Source organism: Ursus arctos, unplaced genomic scaffold, assembly GCF_023065955.2.
Source record: "Ursus arctos isolate Adak ecotype North America unplaced genomic scaffold, UrsArc2.0 scaffold_16, whole genome shotgun sequence".
Taxonomy (NCBI): domain Eukaryota; kingdom Metazoa; phylum Chordata; class Mammalia; order Carnivora; family Ursidae; genus Ursus; species Ursus arctos.
Genome location: NW_026622830.1, coordinates 50,429,556 through 50,452,430, shown reverse-complemented (window position 1 = coordinate 50,452,430; position 22,875 = coordinate 50,429,556). Strand labels below are relative to the sequence as shown.

The following is a 22,875-nucleotide window of genomic DNA, read 5'->3' as shown; positions in this document are numbered from 1 at the left end:
ACCCTGACACCTGATCAAGGGAAGAGCAGTGCCCGAGACTCAGGAGAGCACCTCGGCTGGGCTTCCCGTTGCATACCTTGGCCACCTTGATCCAGTGCTCCACCACCATGGCCCTGTCCCGGGCTGTCATGCTTGGGTTTCCAAGGCAGGTGGTGATGACACACTTGGCCACACCGTTGAACTGGGCGACAGTGGCCCGGACTGTGGGTGCCAGGTGCTCATTGCCAGGCTTATTGCGCTTGGACCAGACGGAGTCCAGGCACTGATGGGGCAGCAGCTTCTTGAACAGCTCCTAGAGAACAGGGGGAGGTTTGTTCACCCAGCTATTTCACATGCAAGACTAGTGTCCTAGATAGGGGTCACAGGTCAGAGCTAGAGCTCAGAAAGCTGAGAATGTGGCCTGAGCCTGGTTGGAGTCCCTGGATTTCACTCTATTCCTTTTCACTGAGGGGCCCAGGACAGGATGGCCCAGGAGCAAATAGAGACGAGGGAAGGAAGGAGGGCATTTGCATCCTGATCATCCTCACAAACTCCAAGCTCCACGCTGCTGTTCAAGGTGGCTCCTCCCAAGGGGGACTCTTCCCCTCCAACTATTCATCCCTCTGGTTCTACTCCCCTCTCAGATGCACATTCTCACATGATAGCTACTAGGTATCTGATGTGTACTTAAGTACAGGGCAGATAGATAAACCTGTGGTTGTAGCTATCATGTGAGAATAGGAGGGCCACAGGTTTGCCCCCATATTTGTGTGGGGGCCCTGGGTGTGGAGAACCCTCTTCCCATTCTCACCTCAGGCAGCACTGATCCTGGGTGGTCTGGTGCACCTGACACTTGTCTAGGAAGTTGGAATAGTTGAAGTCACAGACCAGCTCATCACTGATCTCCTGGGTGCAGCTCCGAAAATACAGTGCCCCATATATATGGGGCCAGGAGACATTAGTGGCCTCACGGGACATTGCCACAAGGGGCCAGCCCCATTAGAAATCGTGTTCTCCAGTTAAGGCTAAGAGGAGTAGCAGAAAAGACATCCAACAAAGAGGAAGCCAGATGAAACCTTAGGGCTCATGATTAACATACAGGTGGTTGAGCTTGGTCCCCAGCACTCAGCTTCTCATCCTGCCTGCTATGACCTGGGGTGTGAACATGAAAGATGGGCCAGGTTCCAACACCTGGCACCTTGCTTCTGCCCAGGAAGGGCATCCTTCCTCTGCCCCCTCCTCTACACACACATACACATACACACACACACTTAGTGAGGGGCAAGAGGTGTGGGCCTGCTGAAGTAGGATCACTGTTGTTGCCTGCTCTCCAGTGGGCTGCCCTGAGCTGCCTTGTGTTACCTATTGGTGTCTCCTGCCACATAACCAGAAGCTTCAGAGAAGAAGGCTGAGCTAATGTCTACAGTGACATAAAAGTCTCTCACTCTGGACTTTCTTGGGCCCAAAGCCCCTGAAAGTAGGAATACAGCAACAGAACATCTTGTTCTCTTGAACGTCTCGAGTCAAGTGAGCTGGAAAGCAGGCTTTCTTTGAATGGATGTGCCTGGTTACCAGAGTTCTAAGTTCAATTGGGGCCTATCACCAAGGAAGTGAGGTCGCTTCTTCAAGATTCCAGTACCTTGGCCTCTGCCGTCTCTTGGCAACGAACTGTTTACTTTTCTCCCCCATGTCATCTCCTTAACTGTACACAATGAGCCAAAAATGCCATAGCCACCACTCTCTGGAAATGTAACCAGGGTCTGAGGTTTCAGGAGACAGAGCTGAATTCAGACCTTTTTTGTTTTCCCAGTTCTGTGTCCTAAATCATTGTGTCTCTCACATATTCCCCACTTTCCCAAGCTGCTTAGTGGGGATCAGGCTAGAATCCATTTCTTAGAGACATCATCAGGTGTATGTGGATAATATAACATGGGTGGGGTGGTCCCCTGTGTATCTGAAGCACAATTTTCAGGATGGAAGAATTACAAGAAGGGGTGGGACTTGGCATGGAGGGCCGCTCAACAGAGGCCTGGGTTCCAACAATGTAATATTGGAACACTTTCCCACTTGGCCTTGTGTAAATGTGGGCACTATGATGGGGTGGAAATGAACGAAGAAGCAGATATTGCTATCCTCTGTAGTTAAACTGTTCAATTGTTTCCCATTATAATTAGAATGAGACCCAGTTGCCTCATTTTTAAAAAAATTTTTTTGAAGATTTTATTTATTTATTTATTTGACAGAGAAAAACAGCCAGCGAGAGAGGGAACACAAGCAGGGGGAGTGGGAGAGGAAGAAGCAGGCTCTTAGCGGAGGAGCCTGATGTGGGGCTCGATCCCATAACGCCAGGATCACGCCCTGAGCCGAAGGCAGACGCTTAACGACTGCGCTACCCAGGCGCCCCAGTTGCCTCATTTTTGTCTATGAGCGGAGCAGCCTTCACAGTGGCTCCCACCGATCCAGACTTGTGGTATAGGCATCACTCTCTACCCATTAGGTGGTTAGTTACTGGCTTCTGACCAATAGGATGCAGCCAATGTGATGAAATGTGATGTCTAAGTTTCAATTGCAAAGAGTTTCTAACTTCCTAGTTACTTTTCTTGTGCTCTGCGTCTCACTCCCTTTCCCTTTTTCTTCTTGATCTCTGAACCAAAAATCGAGCACAGATATTTTGAGCTGCCATGTGTAGAAGCACACATGGCAGAGAACTTGGCCTGTGCCAAGGCCAGAAGACACACAGGAACTCAGACTCTGAGTCCAAACAGCTTCCCGAATCATGTGAGCCAACGTGGGAGAAAATCCTCTGCCAGTCTAGCCTCAGTCACTGCTACAGCCTCTGACACACCTTGAGCCTGGGGAACTATGCTTATTTGTGCCTGGACTCCTCACCCACAAAAACTGTGAGAAATTAAATATATACATTTTAAGATTCAGGCTACTGGGGCAAGGCAGTAACATAGGAACAATAGATAAGTAACAGTCTCCCAGGCCTCAGCACCTCTCCCTGCCTTCCTCCCTCCCCTCTGCTCTCCTCCTAGTGTCCCTCCAGCCACGAGGGCTGCCTTTTTCACCTCCTCTGGCCAAACCAGCTCTGTTAGTTGAGTGTCTGCAACAGCGGTCCCTTCTTTCTGACACACTGCACACAGACTTGTGCAGGTCTAGCTCCCTTTTGTCAATCTGTTTTCAGCAATGTCACCCTCAGTGAGGCCTTTCATATTTTCCTATCCAATGACTTCCCAGCCTTCCTTCATTACACACTTCAGTCGTCGTATATAGCACTTGCTCTTTTCTTTCACGTCTTTGGTTTGTGCTTTGTCCATCTCTAGACCGTGAGCCCCTAAAAGCAGGGAGCTCTTGGTATTTTCAGCTCTCCTCATGGGTCCACCAAGGTACCTGGCATAGGGGAGTGCTTAGTGTATAGTTACTGAATGAATAACTGAGAAGATCTTGGAGCCCACCTCCCCTTTTAACAAGCTAGACTGTAGGGAGAAGCGCAACTAAAAGTTTCGAGCTGTTTCTGGGCAAGGGGACAACCACAATGGCCTCTGCCTGACTCTTCCTTCTCCAGTATCTCCAGCAGAACTGATGAGGCACCATGGACAAGGAAGCACCCTGCATCACGTTCTCTGTCTCTAGTGGTACAGCCCCAGGCAGGCACACCACCAAAAAAAGGGGTGCTTTCATTTGGGTGTCCTCAAGGCAGTGGCTTTCCAGAGTCAGAGTGGCAAAGGAGCAGGATCTCCAGGCTCCAAGAGCAGAATAAGGGACCACAGAAACCTCCCTTTCCTCCTTTTTCTGTCCACTCCCATGGTGTCCTCTTTACTATTCCAGCACCCTCACCTCAGCCAGAAGAGTGATTCTGCACCCACCCTTGTATGTCCAAACGAGGACCCTGAAGGTCTAATGGAGACTGGTCTTGCCCCTGGACCCCAGAGACAGTGTTCAGTGCTCTGGCACTTTCCCAGAGAACATAAACAAATGATAAGCAGGTATGCGCAAGCCCAAAGCGCAATGACCTATCACATCAATTGGAGCAGCTGTCATAACAACGACAAGAGAAAATGCTGGTGAGGATGTGGAGCAAAGGAGCCTATGCGCACTGGCGCCGGCACTGTGCAAAACAGTATGGAGCGTCCTCAAAACGCTGAACACAGAACCACCGTATGTCCAGCAGCTCCACGTCTGGGAACATTCCATAGAAAACAAAGGAATATGTCTAAGAAATACCTGCACTTCCATGTGCAAGAAGCTTTATTTACCATAGCTGAGACAAGGAAAACATCAGTGCCCATTAGTGGTGAATGGATAAAGAAGTGTTACCTACATAATGGAATATTAATCAGCCATAAGAAAAGGAAATCCTGCTAAGTGTGATAACAGTTTTGGACTTAGAGGCATTATGCCAAGTGAAACAAGTGAGACAGAGAAAGGCAAACACTATACATGTGTAGATATAGATATATATAGGGAGATAGATACTATATAGATGATAGATACATAGACATTTTTCCCTTTTATGTGGAATCTAAAACAAAGAAAAGAAAAGGCGGAAAACTGATTCAGAAGAACAGATCAGATTAAAGTAACAAGAAACAGAGGGGAGGGTGGGGGCAGGGATTGAGTGAATGGTGAAAAGGTACAAACTTCCAGTTTTAAGATAAATAACAGGGATTTACAGTACAACATGATGACTGCAGTTGATACCGCTCTATGGTTTGAGAGGTGTTAAGAGAGTAAATTCTGAGAGTTCTTATCACATAATAGCTTACACATACACAGTGTGTCAATTATATACAGTGATCAATTATATCAATAAAACTGGGCAAAAAATATTTTAATATTCATAATGGGCATCAGGAAAGTTGACTTGGTAAAAATAATGACACATAAGCAAAATGTAAAACAGCAGAACCCAGTCAGTAGACTATGATATGGATAAAAAATCCAAGCCATTTGCATAAAAAATTGATTCTGATTTTTAAAATCAGTGAATTAAAGTTAAAGTAGATAAAATAGAATTTTAAATTGTGCTACATTTTTAAAAATTGATCAAGGAATAAAATGTCTTATTAAATTAACTCTGAAAATACCGTTTTGAAAAAATTTTCATGTTTTGGAAGATTCTGATTTTAAGCTTTTAAGTGGGCACAGAATGAGAACATTTTGTTGGATCAAAGTTGTCTCCAGGAAAATGGGTGAGACAAAATAGCAGCACCAAAATGGCAAGACTAAATTGTCCTGTGTTCATTTCTCTGTATTTGCAGTTTTTAAAGAAAAAATATTTTTATTGACGTACAATACACATAATCAAAAATCTACCACCTACCGTCTACAAATCTACCATTTATAGGTTTATATTTCATTAAGTACATTAAGTTCATGGAATACATTTTAAATGTATTAAATGCATTAGTACCCTTTCTACAACCTCCGTCTAACCCAACTTCACATCTCATTTCATCTTGTGAAACTAAAACTCTACACCATGAATCAGAAACTTACCATTACTGCCTCATTCCAGCCCTTGGCAAACACCATTCTACTTTCTGTCTTTATGAATCTACTTTGGGTAGGTCCCAAAAGTGGAGTCAAAGCTTGCATTTTTATGAATGCACTTAATGTAAAAGTTCACCCATGTTGTGGCCTATGTCAGTGTTTTCTTCCTCTTCTGAGATATTATTCATTCTTATTCCATCGTGTGTATAAACAACATCTGTTTCTCCTTGAACAGATAGTGGATTGTTTTCATGGTTTAGTTATTATGACTAATGATGGCATGAAAATGTATGTTCAGACAGATCTTCAAGACCATGGTGTCAATTAATTTGGGTATATACCCCAAAAGTAGAATTACTGGAACACAGGGTAAGTCTAATTTTAATTTTTTTTAAGAACTACCATACTGATTTCACAACTATGCTCAAATATTCCTACCACACACAATGAACAAGGTTTCAATTTCTCCATATCTTTGCCAACACTTGTTCTTTTCTTTTCTTCTAATTCTTTTTGTGTGTGTGTGGAAGAGTCATCTTGATGAAAAATGGTATTTCATTGCTTTTTTAAATGTGGATTTCTGGGGCATCTGGGTGGCTTAGCCATTAAGCATCTGCCTTCGGCTCAGATCATGATCCCAGGGTCCTGGGATCAAGCCCCGCATCAGGCTCCCTGCTCAGTGGGAAGCCTGCTTCTCCCTCTCACACTCCCCTTGCTTGTGTTCCCTCTCTCGCTGTCTCTCTCTGTCGAATAAATATTTTTTAAAATAAGTAAATAAAATAAAATGTGGATTTCCCTAAAAATTAGTGATGTCAAGTATCTTTTCAAATTCCTTTTCATGTGCGTGTCTTTGAGGATTGTGTATTCACATTTTTTTGCACATTGACACATTACATTTGGTTTGGTTTTTGTTGCTGAGTTTATGTGTTCTCTGTATATTCCGGATATTGAGCCCCTTTCAGACACATGGTTTGCACTACGGTTTCCCGTCTTGTGGACTGTGTTTTTACCTCAGTGATAATGTCTTTTAAGTTGTTTCTATTTTGATCTTCTGCTTAGATGATCTGTCCATTGTTGTGAGTGAAGTGGTGAAGTCTCCTACCATTAATGTATTTTATAGATAAGTTTTTTTTTTACTTTGGTTATTAATTGGTTTATAGAATTGGCTGCTCCCACATTGGAAGCATAGAAATTTATAATTTTTAGTCTTCTTGCTGGATAGGCCCTTTAAGTATGATACGGTGTCCCCCTACATCTCTTACTACAGCCGTTAGTTTAAAATCTAATCTGTTTGATATGAAGATTGCTACCCAGCTTTCTTTTGAGGTACATTAGTGTGGTAAATTGTTCTTCATCCCTTCACTTTCAATCTGGAGGGGCTTTAGGTTCAAACCGAGTCTATTGTAGACAACATACGGATAGGTCTTACTTTTAAAATCCAATCTTGTACTGTTTGTCTTTTTATTGGAACATTCAGAGCATTTACATTCAGAATATGTATTGAAAGCTATGAATTTAGTGCCATTGTATTTAAAATCCCTGTTTCTGTAGATTGTCTCTGTTACTTTCTGGTCTGTTACCCTCGGGATCTGTCCGCCTGCAGTATCGCCCTTAATATTTCTTGTAGGGATGGCTTGGTGGTCATATGTTCTTTCAGTTTGTCTATCCTGGAAACTCTTTATCTCTCCTTCCATTCTGAATGATAGCATTGCTAAATAAGGTACTCGGCTCCATTTTCTTCTCATTTATTACCCTGAATATACCCTGCCAGCCCTTTCTGGCCTGCCAGGTTTCTGTGGACAGGTCTGATGTTATTCTGATGTTCCTCCCTCCGTATGTAAGAAATCCCTTCCCTCTAGCTACTCTCTGCATAGCTTCCTTGGTTTTAGGATTTGCAAGCTTCACTATTATATGTCGTGGTGTTGATCTATTTTTATTGATTTGAGGAGGAGTCCTCTCTGCCTCTTGGACGTGAATGCATGTTTCTTTCCCCAGATTTGGGAAGTTCTCAGCCATGATTTGATCAAATATACCTTCCAGCCCCCCTTCTTTGTCCTAATGATCCTGATATTGGTTCTTTCCAATGTACCATTAAATTCTCTAAGTCTCTCTTCATGTGTTGTGGGTTGTTTTTCTCTATTTTCTTCAATTTCCTTCCTTTCCATCAGCCCATCTTCTAGATCACTTATTATCTTTTCTGCCTCATTGACCCTGGCTGTTAGAGCGTCCAATTCAGCCTGATTAGATCTCATTTCTGCCCTTATATATTACATATTGTCATTAATGCTTTTTCCTACCCTAGCTATTGATTTTATGATTGCTATCCTGAATGCTACCTCTGACATCATGCTTATATCCTTATCATTAGTTCTGTGGCAGAGGACATGGTCTCCGGTTCTTTTCTTTGTTGAGAGTTCTCCTTCTAGTCATTCTATTGAGGGATGGTTGAGCGAATACACAGAGTCCAAAATATCAACCACAAACCAAGGAAGACGCACTCTAGAAAATACTCCAAGTGGTCGGAAGCTACCACAGATACCCAAACAAAGCCACGATTATCCTAAACAGTCATTACAGTGGGGCAGAGAGACTATAAGCACTCAGGGTGGACAAGGCAGGGTGATCTGTCTGTTCCTGATTGATTTTTGGTCTCTGTCTTAGAAGACACCATGTCCCAAAATTGCAAACAATCTGGAACTTATATATATAACATATACATTTCACATACATAACAAAATGGAGTAGTGTGAAAAGGATTGGTATGAGGTATAAAAAGTATAAAAGGTAGATATGAAAATATAAAAACCCACTTCAAATCATAAATTGGGAAATAAGAGTATTTGAGATGGTAACAAGGTAAAAAAAATTAAATAAATGTAAAATTTTAGCTTGAAGTATAAATGAGTCTTGAGGGAACACCTGGACCTCAATATATTAGTTTCCCCTGGCGCTGGAGTTTTGCAGTCCTGTAGGAAATAAGCGTGTCACTTACCTGTTCTTCCGGTCTGTCTTCTGGGGGAGGGGCCTGCTGCTCGGCTGTTCAGGCTGCTCTGCCTGGTTGGCCTTTCACCACCCCTTGTCAGGGGGTTGGGTTTAACGTGAGGAGGTTGTCTGTGTGGCTTTGTTCCCTGGCAGATTTCCATGCCTCCTTAGAGGGTCAGAGGAAATACGGCTGTGCAGAAAACTCTGGCCTAGGGCAGCAAGATCACAGTCACCTTTCTTCAATGAAACTTCCAGGTCAAAACATCTCCACTTGGAAAAAAACCTGTCAGCCAAGAATGCTTTATTTGGAAAAGCTGTCCTTCAGAAATAAAGGAGAGATAAAGACTTTTCCAAACAAAGAAAAGCTAAATGAGTTCCTCACTACTAGACCTGCCATAAGAGAAGAATTAACACCTGTACTACTTAAACTCTTCCAAAAATATCAACATAAGAGGAATACACACAAACACATTTTAAGAGGCCAGTATCACCATGATACCAAAACCAAATAAAAAGACTACAAGAAAAGAAAATTATATACTGGTGTCCCCGATGAATATAGATGAAAAAATTCTCTTTAAGTATTAACAGACTGAATTCAGCAGCATCTTAAAGGACCATATACCACGATCAACTGGGATTTGTCCAGGGGGTGTAAGGATGGTTCAACATATGCAAATCAATCACTGTGTGACACATCACTTTAATAGAATGAAAGATAAAAATCATATGAATATCTCAATAGATACAGAAAAGGCATTTGACATGCATTTGACAAAGTACAACATGCATTCATGATAAAAACCCTCAACAAATTGGATCGTGAAGAAACGTACCTCAACACAATAAAGGCCACATACGGCAAACCCACAGCTAACATCATACTCATTGGTGAAAGACTGAAAATTTGTCATGTAAGATGGGGAACAAGACAAGGGTGCCCACTCTCAACACTCCTATTTAATACAGTACTCGAAGTCCTAGCAGAACCATCAGACAAGACAAAGAAATCATAGGCATAAAAATTGGGAAGGGAGAAGTTAAAACTGTCTCTATTTGCAGGTGACATATAGAAATCCTAAAGACTATAAAAACAACCCTGTTAGGTCTAATCAATGAATTCAGTAAAGTTGTAGGATAGAAAATAAATGTACAACTAGCAGTAGCATTCCTATACACCAACAACAAACTATCTGAAAAAGATATAAGGGAAAAGATACAAAGAACACAATCCATTTATGTTAGGGAGAAAAACAACAAAATACTTAGAAATAAACTTGAGCATGGAGGTGAAAGATCTCTTCACGGAAAACAAGACATTGATGACAGATACAAAAAAAAAAAAGAAACCCACCAATGAATTGAATGGTATTGCATGTTTATGAACTGCAAGAAATAATGTTAATTACCCAAGCCACCAATAGACTCAATGAATTTCCTATCAAGATTCCAATGACTTTTTTTGCAGTAAGAAAAAAAAAATCCTAAAATTTGAATGAAACAATGAAAGACTTTGGATAACCAAAACAATCTCTAGAAAGAATAAAGCTGGAGGCATCACACTGCCTGATTTCAACTGTATTATAAAGCTATAGTAAATCAAAATCTTATGGTAGTGGCATAAAAACAGACACATAGACTAATGAACACAAGAGAGAGCCCAGAAATAAACCAGACACATACGGTTTTTGAGAAGGGAGGCATTCTCAATGGAGAAAAATAAAACAGCTTCTTCAGTAAATGATGCTGGGAGAAGTGGATATTCACATGTCAAAGAACAAAACTGGACCCCTATCTTACATCATCCACAAAAATTTACTCAAAACAAATAAAAGACTTACAGGGAAGACCTGAAATCATAAAATTCCTACAAGAAAACATAGAGAATAAACGACTTGACATTGGTCTTGGTAAGTATATTTTAAAAATAACACCACAAGCACAAGCAACAAAATAAAAAAAAAAAAGTGGTACTACACTCAAGAGCCTCTTCACAGTGAAAGAAATAATCAACAAAATGAAAATGCAACATATGGAATGGGAAAATATTTGCAAATCATGTATCTGAAGAGAAATTAATACCTAAAATATATACATAATTCATACAACTCAGTTGTATGCGAAAAAAAAAAAGAAAGAAAAGAAAGTAAAGAATATAAAAGAAAAAAGAAACCAACTAAAGAAAGGACCAAGGACCTAAATAGACATTTCTCCAGAGAAGACAAATGGACAACCAGCACATAAAAAAGGTGTTCAGGGGCGCCTGGGTGGCACAGTGGTTAAGCGTCTGCCTTCGGCTCAGGGCGTGATCCCGGTGTTATGGGATCGAGCCCCACATCAGGCTCCTCTGCTATGAGCCTGCTTCTTCCTCTCCCACTCCCCCTGCTTGTGTTCCCTCTCTCGCTGGCTGTCTCTATCTCTGTCAAATAAATAAATAAAATATTTAAAAAAAAAAAAAAAAGGTGTTCAACATCTAATCTTTACGAAGATACAAATCAAAACCACAAAAACCACGAGATATTCTTGTTAGAATGATTATTATCAAAATGACAAAAGATAACAAATGTTGATGAAGGTGTAGAAAAAAGGGAACTCCTGTGCACTGTTGGTGGGAATATAAATTGGCATAGCCAGTATGGAAAAAACTATGAACTTTCTTCAAATATTAAAATAAAATAACCAGGGGCGCCTGGGTGGCACAGCGGTTAAGCGTCTGCCTTCGGCTCAGGGCGTGATCCCAGCGTTATAGGATCGAGCCCCACATCAGGCTCCTCCGCTATGAGCCTGCTTCTTCCTCTCCCACTCCCCCTGCTTGTGTTCCCTCTCTCACTGGCTGTCTCCATCTCTGTCAAATAAATAAATAAAATCTTTAAAAAAAATAAAAAATAAAATAACCAAAGGATCCCGCAATTCCACTTCTGGTTACATAGCTGAACAAAATAAGATTAACATGTTGAAAAAAAAGAAGTTAGCCTGTTGAAGAAGTATTGCCACCCCCATGTTCATAGCAGCATTATTTACAATAGCCAAGATATGGAAACAACCTGTATCTATCAACAGAGTAATGGATAAAGAAAATGTAGTCTGTATATCCAATGGAATACTACTCAGCCATAAAAATAAGGAAATCCTGTCACTTGAGACCGCACGGATGGTCCTTGAGGACATTATACTAAATAAGTCAGCAGAGAAAGACAAATACTAGATGATCTCACTTATATGTGGACCCTAAAACATAAAACAAATAGAAAAACAAATAGAAAAAGAGATCAGATTTATGGTTACCAGAGGCACGGGGTGACGGGAGGGAAAACTGAATGAAGGGGATCAAAGGTACAAACCACAGCTGTAAGTCCTGAGAATGTCATGTGCTACACAATCACTGTAGTTAACACTGCTGCATGTTGTAGCTGAAAGTTGCTGTCATCTAGTTCAACCTCATTGAAATATTAGGAATCCCAAGCTTAATCCAAACGGTTTGAGCCCAAGGTCACCGAGCTCCCACGTTGCTGTTTTCAATTGCTACCATAATACAGAACACTTGGAAGGAGCATCTATATTCTAGGAACACAGCCAAATATCCTTTATTCACTAACTCTTCTGACCCTGTGACTCCATACCCTTTACTTGTCGTAGTCAGAATTCAGTTAGATAGAAACTGCCTTTCTGATTCTAACAGTACTAACGCACTATGTTTTCAACACAAGCTGCCTATAATATAGTTTAAAGTATAGTTTATTTATGATGTGTATGAAAAATAAAAAAAATTATTAGATAATAGTTAAGGTCCCAGAGGCTCGACAAATTCCACAGTTCTCAAAAATATGGCCCCAAAGCCAGCAGCATTACCTACACATTTGTCAGAAATGCAAATACTCTAGCCCTCGAGAGAACTATTGAATCAGAATCCAGTGGGATTTACCTTTGGCATCAACAAGTCTTCCAGGCAATTCTAATGCACACCAAAGTTTGAGAAACACTGCTTTAATTGTTTTCATTGTTTGCACAAAGACAAGGGTGGATAATTAGTCATAGTCATCTCCATAAACTCAATAAAAGCAACGGATTAAAAAAATACAGGCAAACTCACATATCTCATAAAGAAAATTTACAATTTATAAAAAATTCTACAATATGCTTTAGAAGCTTAAAGAAAAGTGTGAGGACACATGAAACCTCATGATATATTTGGGTTTTGTGATGAGCACTGAGTGTTATACACAACTGATGAATTACTGAACTCTAAAGATATTTAGGTTTTGTTTTAATTTATGACTGAATGTAGTGTTCATTTCTGTTTCATAAATGGATTTAAAACACCACATATGCCTAGTAATAAATGAAACCTCAAGAAACTAGAGGAGTCTCAAACAAACAACCTAACTTTACCCCTTAAGGCACTGGAAAGAGAACACATCAGGCCAAAGTTATTAGAAGGAAAGAAATAACAAAGATTAGAGCAGGGAAAAATGAAGCGGGACTAAAAGGATAATGGAGTATACCAACGAAACTAAGAACTGATTCTCTGAAAATAAAATTGACAAGCCTTTACCTAGATTTCCCCCACCCCCAAAAACAAGGAGAGAGAGAGAGGGAGAGATAGAACTCATATAAAAAATGAAAGAGTGATACCAGAGAAATGCCAAAGATCATAAGAAACTACTCTGAACAATTATATACAAAAAATTGGACAACCTAAGGGAAATTGATAAACTCCCAGAAACATACAACTTGCTAAGACTGAATCCTGATGAAATGGAAAATCTGAACAGATTATTAGTAAGCAGGTTGAATCAGTAATTGAAAACCTCCAAAAAAACAAAACTCCAGGACTAGATGGTTTCACGGGTGAATTCTACAAAATATTCAAAAAGGAATTAATACTCAAATTCTTCCAAAAAATAAAGGAGGAGGGAATTCTTCCAAACTTTTTTATAAAAGTTTTTATAAAACCGGAATTTTATAAAACCGGAATTCTTCTGATACCTGATCCAGACAAGGATTCTGCAAGAAAAACATTACAGGCTAATATTCCTAATATACACTTACAAAAATCCTCAACAAATATTAGCAAACCAAATTTAGTAATACACTAAAAGGATCATATACACATATCTAGAAAAGTGTTGTTACAGCTGATGTCAGAGAAATTATCTGTGTTCTCTTCTAAAATTTTTATGGTTTCAGGACTCATATTTAGGTCCTTAAGCTTTTTAATTTTTGTCTATGGTGGAAAAAAAGTGGTCCAGTTTCATTCTTCTGCACGTTGCTGTCCAGTTTCCCCAAGATCATCTGCTGAAGCGGCTTTATTTTCCCCACTGTATACTTTTGTGGCCTTTGTTGAAGATTAATTGACCATATAGTTGTGGAATTATTTCTGAGCTTCCTATTCTGTCCTATCGCTCTGTGTGTCTATTTTTGTGCCAGTACCATACTGTTTTGATTACTACATGTTTGTACCGTAAATTAAAGTTTGGAATTGTGATACTTCCAGCCATGTTCCAGGATATTTAGGATTTTTTGCGATTCCATACAAATTCTAGGTCTGTTCTGGTTCGGTGGAAAATGCTGTTGGTGTTTGATAGGGATTGCCTTAAATCTGTGGATTAGATAGTATGGACATTTTAAGAATATTAATTCTTCCAATCGACAAACATCGAATGTCTTTACTTTCTGTGTGTGTGTCATGACTTTAAATCAGTGTATTTATAGTTTTCAGAGTCCCGGTCTTAAAGCCTCTTTCATTAAATTTATTCCCAAGTGTGTGTGTGTGTGTGTGTGTGTGTGTGTGTGTGTGTGTGTGTGTGTGTGTGTGTGTGTGTGTGTGTGTGTGTTTAATCGTTGGTGCGGTTGTAAATGCGATTTCTAATTTCTCTTTCTGCTATTTCATTCTTAGTGCGTAGAGATGGAACAGATCTGTGTATTAATTTTGCATCTTGTAATTTTATGAACTTATGAGTTCTAGTGACTTTTTTTTTTTGGTAGGGTCCTTAGAGTTTTCTAGATATAGTATCGTGCTATCGTGCTATGCACGAATAGTGACAGTTTTACTTCTCCCTTACCAATTTAGATGCCTTTTCTTTCTTTTCCTGGTCTGATTGCTGAGGTCAGGACTTGCAGTACTATATTAAACAAAAGCGCTGGGAGTGCACATCCTTGTCTTCTTTCTGATCTTAGAAGCAAAACTTTTGGTTTTTCACCATTGAGTATGACGTTAGCTGTGTGTTTTAGATATATGGTTACTGTTATTATTTTGGGGTACGTTCCCTCTAATCTTACTTTGTTGAGCATTTTTGTCATCACTGGGTGCTGTACCTTGTCAAATGCTTTTTTTTTTTTTTTTGAAATGATCATATGGTTTATATCCTTTACTCTTGTTAATGTGATGTATCATGTTGATTGATTTGTGAATATCGAACACCTTTGCATTGCTGGAAAAATCCTACTTAATTGTGGTAAATAATTTTTTAATGTATCAGATTTGGTTTGCTAATATTTTAGACAGTTTTTGTATCTGTGTTCCTCAGAGATATTGGCCTGTTGGTTTTTTCCCCCCTTTTTTGGTAGTGTCTTTATCTGCTTTTGGTATCATGGTAATGCTGCCTTTGTAGAACGAATTTGGAAACTTTCCTTCTTCCATTTTTTAGAATAGTTTGAGGTGAGTAGGTATTAACTCCTATTTGAACTCGGTAGAACTCACCTGTGAAGCCATCTGATCCAAGACATTGGTTTCGTGGGAGTTTTTTGATTACTGGTTCATTTCACTGCTAGTAGCTTGTTCAATTTTCTATTCCCGACTTAGCTTGGGAAGTTTATATGTTATTAGGATAAACCTTTCTTCTGGGGAAGGAGAAAAGATGGCGGAGGAGTAGGGGACCCCTTTCTCAGCTGGTCCCCTGAGTCGAGCTGGATATCTACCAGACCAGCCTGAATACCCACGAAATCAGCCTGAGATACAGGAAGATACATCTGGATCTCTACAAATGAACATCTCCAGTGCTGAGTATTGAGGTATGAAGCGGGAAGCCATGAATCTGCACACAGATAATGGAAGATAAACGGAAGGGGGAGGGAGCCGCCACACTTGGGCACTGGGAAGCAGTAGCCACCTGCATTGGGGAGTTGGCCAGACTCGTGGACCAGCACCCGCGAGAGAGCAGACTGAGACCTGGGAACGCATGTGCAACCAGACTGAAAACCGGAGCTCTAGAGCGCACACTCCAACTAGACTGGAAACCGAGAGTTTGGGAGCGTGCGTGCAACCACACTGAAAATCGGCACTCTGGAGTGCTCACTGCAACCGGACTGATCCTGGGAGTTCGGGAGCGCGCGTGACCAGACTGAAAACCGGCGCTCCAGAAAGCGCGTGAACAACACTGAAACAGGGAGCTTGGGAGCGTGCATGGAAACGGGGCAGCTGGCAGTGTTAGAAGCACAAAGGACAGAGACGTGCCAGCCCTGGAAGTGAGGGCTGGGAGAGCGGCTGTGGGGCACACAACCCGGGATGCTGCAGGGGTTTTGGCAGCAGCAACAGAAACAGAGTTAAAGTGGCCAAGAGAGCTCCGTGGAGAGCAGACTGTGATCTCTCTGTTCTGAGATAGAGGCCAGGATACGGCCACTGCTGCTCTGACTCTCAGAAGAGTCACAGAAAACCGCCAGGGAAAGCCGCCAGAGAACAAAAGCCCGGAAATACCAGCTCACATTGTGCCCATCCCCAAGGGGGGATCCCTTACAGGGGACAGGGTGACTCTACCCAAACAGGGTTGCCTGAGTATCAGCGCGGCAGGCCCCTCCCCCAGAAGGCAGGCTGAAAAATCAAGAAGCCCACATCCCTAAGGTCGCTATAAAACAAGTGCACACTACCTGGGTTCTGGTTAATAATTTGGGCTCTGTGCATCCCCGCAACCTCTCCTCATCAGAATGACGAGGAAGAGAAACCCTTGGCAATGAAAGGAGACAGAGACTGTGGCCTCTGCCACAGAAATGATGGATATGGATATAAACAAATTGTCAGAGATGGAGTTCAGAGTAACAGTGGTCGAGATGATGTGTAGGCTTGAAAAAAATATTAATGAAAATATTAACAAGAATATAGAATCGCTAAGGGTGGAAATGAGAGCGAATCTGGCAGAAATTAAAAATACTATGAATTAATTGCAGTCTAAACTAGACACCCTGATGGCCAGGGTAAATGAGGCAGAAGAATGAATTAGTGAATTAGAGGATGGGATGGTAGAAGAGAAAGTTAGAAACTTGGCGCAAAAAAATCCAATCTCAAGAATGGAGAATACGGGAGATTACTAACACAGTGAAATGTTCCAATGTCAGAATCATCGGCATCCCCTAGGGGGTGGAGAAAGACAAAGGTCTAGAAGAGATATTGAACAAATTGTAGCTGAGAACTTCCCTAATCTGGCAAAGGAAACAAGCATTCATGTCCAAGAGGCAGAGGGGACCCCTCCCAAGGTCAATGACAACAGAGCTACACCACGTCACGTCATAGTGCATTTCACAAATATTAGATCCAAGGATACAGTATTGAAAGCGGCCAGGGGGAAGAAAATTCTTACGTACAGAGGGAAAAATATCAGAATAACATTAGACCTGTCTACAGAGACCTGGCAGGCCGGGAAGGGTTGTCAGGGTATTTTCAAAGCTCTATCTGAAAAGAACATGCAGCCAAGGATCCTTTATCCAGCAAGGCTGTCATTCAGAATTGATGGAGAGATAAGGACCTTCCAGGAGTGGCAGAAACTTAACGAATTCGTAACCACCAAGCCAGCCCTACATGAGATAATCGGGGGGGGGGGGGTGTTCTATAAAAGTAAAAAGGCCCCAAGAGTGATACAGAACAGAAATTTACAATCCATAGAAACAAATACTTCGCAGGCAACATGAACTCATTAAAATCATACCTCTAAGAATCACTCTCAATGTGAATGGCCTAAATATTCCGATAAATGCCACAGGGTTGCAGATTGGATAAAAAGACATGACCCATCCATTTACTGTCTACAAGAGACTCATCTTGAACCTAAAGATACATCCAGACTGAAAGTGAAGGGACGGAAAACCATTTTTCATGCCAATGGACCTCAAAAGAAAGCTGGGGTAGCAACTGTCATATCAGACAGAGTAGATTTTAAACTAAAGACGATAGTTAGAGATACAGAAGGACACTATATTATTCTTAAAGGATGTATTCAACAAGTGGATATGACAATTATAAATATCTATGCTCCCAACAGGGAAGCAGCTAGATACACAAGCCAACTCTTAACCAGAATAAAGAGACATATAGATAATAATACGTTAATAGTAGGGAACCTCAACACTCCTCTCTCAGCAATAGAAATCACCTAAGCAGAAAATCAACAAAGAACCAGGAACTTTGAATGACATACTGGACCAGATGGACCTCATAGATATATACAGAACACTACACCCCAGAACAACAGAATACTCATTCTTTTCGAATGCACAGGGAACGCTCTCCAGAATAGATCACATACTGGGTCACAAAACAGGTCTCAACCGATACCAAAAGACTGAGATTATTCCCTGCATATTCTCACACCGCAATGCTTTGAGAATGGAACTCAATCACAAGGAAAAATTTGGAAGAAACTCAAACACTTGGAAACTAAGAAGCATCCTGCTCAGGAATGACTGGGTAAACCAGGAAATTAAAAATCAATTTAAGCAATTTATGGAGACCAACGACAATGAAAACACACCGGTCCAAAACCTATGGGACACTGCAAAGGTGGTCCTAAGGAGAAAATACATAGCCATCCAAGCCTCACTCAAAAGAATAGAAAAATCTAAAATGCACTTTTTATATTCACACCTCAAGAAGCTGGAACTGGAACAGGTCCAACCCACGCACAAGAAGGCAGGTGATCAAGATTAGAGCAGAGATCAATGAATTAGAAACCAGGAGCACAGCAGAGCAGATCAACAGAACTAGAAGCTGGTTCTTTGAAAGAATCAACAAGATCGATAAGCCGCTGGCCAGACTTATTCAAAAGAATAGAGAAAGGACCCAAATTAATAAAATTATGAATGAAAAGGGAGAGATCACAATCTACACCAATGAAATAGGAAGGATCATTAGAAACTTTTTATCAACAGCTTTATGCCAATAAATTAAACAACCTGGGAGAAATGGATGCCTTCCTGGAAACCTATAAACGACCAAGACTGAAACAGGAAGAAATTGGTTACTTAAACAGACCGATTAATTATGAAGAGATTGAGGCAGTGATCAAAAACCTCCCCAAAAACATGAGTCCAGGGCCTGACGGATCCCCCAGGGAATTCTACCAAACATTCAAAGAAGAAATAATACCTATTCTCCTGAAGCTGTTTCAAAATATAGAAATAGAAGGAAAACTACCAAAGTCATTCTATGAGGCCAGAATTACCTTGATCCCCCAACCAGGCAAAGACCCCATCAAAAAGGAGAATTACAGACCGATATCCCTGATGAATTTGGACGCCAAAATTCTCAACAAGATCCTACCTAGCTAATAGGAGGCAACAGTTCATTAAAAGGATTATCCACCAAGACCAAGTGGGATTCATCCCTGGGATGCAAGCGTGGTTCAACATTCGCAAATCGATCAGTATGATAGATCATATCAGCAAGAAAAGAGTCAAGAACCATATGAGCCTCTCAATTGATGCAGAAAAAGCATTTGACAAAATACAACATCCTTTCCTGATTAAAACCCTTCAGACTGTAGGAATAGAGGGTACATTCCTCAATTTCATATTCTATGAAAAGCCTACAGTGAATATCATTCTCAATGGGGAAAAGCTGGAAGCCTTTCCCTTAGGTCAGGAACACGACAAGGATGCCCACTCTCACTATTATTCTTCAACTTAGTACTAGAAGTCCTTGCAGCAGCAATCAGACAACAAAAAGGGATAAAAGGTCTCCAAATCGGCAAAGAAGATGTCAAACTGTCTCTCTTCGCAGATGACAGGATATTCTATATGGAAAACCCAAAAGACTCCACCCCCAAACTACTAGAACTTATAGAGAAATTCAGTAATGTGGCGGGATACAAAATCAATGCTCAGAAATCAGTTGCATTTCTATACAAGAACAATGAGACTGAAGAAAGAGAAATTAGGGAATCCATTCCATTTACAATAGCACCAAAAATCATACATTATCTCGGAATTAACTAAACACAGATGTAAAGGATCTATATTCTAGAAACTACAAATCGCTCTTGAAAGACATTGAAGAAGACACAAAAAGATGGAAAAATATTCCATGCTCATGGAACGGAAGAATTAACATTGTTAAAATATCTATGCTACCTAGAGCAATCTATACATTCCATGCTATCCCAATCAAAATACCAATGACATTTTTCAAAGAACTGGAACAAACAGCCCTTAAATTTGTATGGAACCAGAAAAGGCCCGGAATCGCCAAGGAATTCTTGAAAAGGAAAACAAAGCTGGGGGCATCACGTTGCCTGATTTCAAGCTGTACTACAAAGCTGTGATCACAAAGACAGCATGGTATTGGCACAAAAAAAGACACATAGACCAATGGAACAGAATAGAGAACCCAGAAATGGACCCTCGGCTCTTTGGGCAACTAATCTTTGACAAAGCAGGAAAAAACATCCAGTGGAAAAAAAGACAGTCTCTTCAATAAATGGTGCTGGGAAAAATTGGACAGCTACATGCAGAAGAATGAAACTTGACCACTCTCTCACACCATACACAAAGATAAACTCCAAATGGATAAAAGACCTCGATGTGAGACAGAAATCCATCAAAATCCTAGAGGAGAGCATAGGCAGCAACCTCTACAACATCGGCCACAGCAACTTTTTTCATGACACATCTCCAAAGGCAAGAGAAACAAAAGATAAAATGAACTTGTGGGACTTCATCAACATCAAAACCTTCTGCACAGCCAAGGAAACAGTCAAAAAAACTAAGAGGCAGCCCACAGAACGGGAGAAGATATTTGCAAATGACACTACAGATAAAAGAGTAGTATCCAAAATCTACAAAGAACTTCTCAAACTCAATACACTAGAAAAAAAATAAACAAATCCTAAAATGGGCAGAAGATATGAACAGACACTTTTCCAATGAAGACATACAAATGGCTAACAGACACATGAAAAAATGTTCAAAATCATTAGCCATCACGGAAATTCCAATCAAAACCACACTGAGATACCACCTTGTGCCAGTTAGAATGGCAAAAACGGACAAGGAAGGAAACACCAAATGTTGAAGAGGATGTAGAGAAAGGGGTTCCCTCCTACATTGTTGGTGGGAATGCAAGTTGGTATACCACTCTGGAAAACAGTGTGGAGGTCCCTTAAAAAGTTAAAAATTGAGCAACCCTATGATCCAGCCATTGCACTACTGGGTATTTACCCCAAAGATATAGACGTAGTGAAGAGAAGGGCCATATGCACCCTAATGTTCATAGCAGCATTGTCCACAATAGCTAAATTGTGGAAGGAACTGAGATGCTCTTCAACAGATGACTGGATTAAGAACTTGTGGTCCATATATACAATGGAATATTACTCAGCTATCAGAAAGAACGAATTCTCAACGTTTGCTGCAACATGGACGGCACTGGAGGAGATAATGCTAAGTGAAATAAGTCAAGCAGAGAAAGACAATTATATGATTTCTCTCATCTATGGAACATAAGAACTAGGAAGATCGGTAGGGGAAGAAAGGGATAAAGAAAGGGGGGTAATCAGAGGGGGGAATGAAACATGAGAGACTATGGACTCTGAGAAACAAACTGAGGGCTTCAGAGGGGAGGGGGGTGGGGGAATGGGATGGGCTGGTGATGGGTAGTAAGGAGGGCACGTATTGCATGGTGCGCTGGGTGTTATACGCAACTAATGAATCATCGAACTTTACATCAAAAACCAGGGATGCACTGCATGGTGACTAACATAATATAATAGAAAAGAAAAAAAAGAAAAAAAGAGAAAATTCTTTATTTAAAAAAATAAATAAATAAATAAATGAAAGGGGGAGAAAGGAAAAAAACGTCAAAATCAGGGAACAGGACAGGGATAACAGCCCCAGATACAGAGGAAAAAGCTGGATAAAACAGATGATTTTCTATGAATGTATAAATCACCAAAACTAAACCAGAAAATGATAGCAAATCTAAAAAAGCACTAAGCTTTTTTTTTTTTTTTTAAGATTTTATTTATTAATTTGACATAGAGAGACAGCCAGCAAGAGAGGGAACACAAGCAGGGGGAGTGGGAGAGGAAGAAGCAGGCTCCTAGCGGAGGAGCCTGATGTGGGGCTTGAGCCCAGAACGCTGGGATCACGCCCTGAGCCGAAGGCAGAGGTTTAAGAACTGAGCCACCCAGGCACCCCAAAAGCACCAAGCTTAGGTAGTTTTACTGGGGAATTCCACCAAATTTAAGGAAACAGATCATTTCAAGAGTATTTAAACTGGCTAAAGCAGAGAAAGCTTTTAATAAAGCTAAGGAAAGCACTAAAACAACTTGATAAAGATTACATTAAAAACAAAATTACAAACTGGTTTCACAAATCACAATGTAAAATGACTCAGTAAAATATTACTAGAATCTGGCTACACACTAACAGAGTTTTCACTGATGATTCAATAATATGACGATGATTCAATAACATAAAATCTGTTACTATTATTCATATGAACAGGTCAAGGAAGAACATCTGTATAATTTCACAGATGCTAAAACAGTATTTAATAAAATTCAACAACCATTTTTGATTAAAAAAACAAAGAGCAACAACACAGCCCTTAGTAAAATAACCAGTGTGGCAGAAACACTAAAAGCATTCTCAGTGAAGTAAGGAACAAGACAACGTACCCACTATCATTCTTACTTAGTATTTGATCTCGTCCTGGAAATACAAAGCAACCAAAAAAGAGAAACAAGAGACATAAAAAGTAAAAAACATGGAATGAAATTCTTATTATTTGTAACTGATATATTATACCTGAAAATCCAAGAGAACCAACTGCAAAAACTACTAGAAACAATATGATGACATAAGTTACTGCTTGAAAAATCAGTAAGTACAGGGGCACCTGGGTGGCTCAGTCGGCTAAGCATCTGCCTTGGGCTTAGGTCATGATCCCAGGATCCTAGGATCAAGCCCCACATTGCATGGGGCTCCCTGCTCGGCAGGAAGCCTGCTTCTTCCTCCCCCTCTGCCTACCACTCCCCCTACTTGTGCTCCTCTCTCTCTAATAAATAAATAAAATAAAAATTAGTAAAGTACAATAATAAAAATATGTAATATAAGAAAGGGTCCTATTTTCAACAACAAAAAAGATCTACTAGGAATAAATTTAAGAAATGTACAGGATTTTTACACAAACCTTTTAAAGACATTTCTGAGACA

The 22,875-nt window shown here is 40.5% G+C and overlaps 1 long non-coding RNA gene across 4 annotated transcripts in view; it reads right to left on the bottom strand.

The window, feature by feature from the left end:
- The window catches only part of LOC125281412 (uncharacterized), a 110,682-nt gene that overhangs the window by 26,083 nt on the left and 61,724 nt on the right, over nucleotides 1-22,875 (bottom strand). For 2 of the 4 annotated variants that reach the window (XR_008959479.1, XR_008959480.1), the window contains one exon: nucleotides 77-8,740. The exons of 1 other annotated variant lie outside the window; for it this stretch is intronic. This is a non-coding gene — a long non-coding RNA (uncharacterized LOC125281412). The remainder of the gene's footprint in view (nucleotides 1-76; nucleotides 8,741-22,875) is intronic. One more of the 4 variants, XR_008959481.1, reaches the window with a different exon arrangement.